Raw genomic sequence first — 975 nt, forward strand, 5'->3', positions numbered from 1 at the left:
CGCCGTCACCTGCGACAGTGCATTACAGAGAGTCTGCTCACGCTCCGTTAACAGAGGGAGGATTTTAGTTATCTGTGCTTCGGTTTCACGGTGTGTGTGTGTCCTCATAACCGGTTTGAAAAATTTAAATCAAAAGGAAAAAAAACACAAAAAAACAGCAGCACAGGTGTTAAGTACGACGGAGTATTAGGGCCACATTGAGGGGGGACAAATATCTGAGATTCAGAGAATAAAGTCATAATATTATAAGAAAATAGGTTGTAATTTAATGAGAATAAAGTCATACTATAAGTCATAATATTACGAGAATGAAGTCATAAGTTTACGAGAAAAAAAAGTTGTTTCCTCCTCCACAAAAGAGTCAGTTTCCCCATCAGGTCCGTGTCATTCTTTCTTCAGAATAAACAGTTTCTTACACAATCTTTTCAAGGTCCTGAAACTGATGATAATGTGGTGCTGATGAGCCAAAGGATGACGCATTTCGTTATTTGTGAAACCTAAACTAAAGTTTAACGTCACAAGATGCTCCACGTTCCTCATTTTCACACATGCTGCTCTATTTCCTCTCTAAAATAACACGTAAAATTACTACTTTATAATATTAGGACTTTATTCTCGTAATATTACGACTTTTTTTTCTCGTAAACCTCGTCTTAATTCTCGTTATATTATGACTTTATTCTCGAGATCTCAGATTTACATTTTCCCTCAATGTGGCCCTAATACTCCGTCGTAAAGAAGGGCCAGTCCAACCACACCTCCCTCGTTTTTATAGCTAATTCGTTCGGGAGTGTGTGTTTTAAATATACGTGTTCGCTAACGCGTTTGCATTTTTTTGTGAACGTTTGTCTCTGCTTACATTCACGTTTCTCTGAGATAAAGGTCTAGTACACTCATTCTGAACCTTCACAAGTTCTGCTGCCAACACACACTTACACTTACACACACACACACAGAGTGAGACATTACTCAATA

Source organism: Sebastes umbrosus, chromosome 22 (genome assembly GCF_015220745.1).
Source record: "Sebastes umbrosus isolate fSebUmb1 chromosome 22, fSebUmb1.pri, whole genome shotgun sequence".
Taxonomy (NCBI): domain Eukaryota; kingdom Metazoa; phylum Chordata; class Actinopteri; order Perciformes; family Sebastidae; genus Sebastes; species Sebastes umbrosus.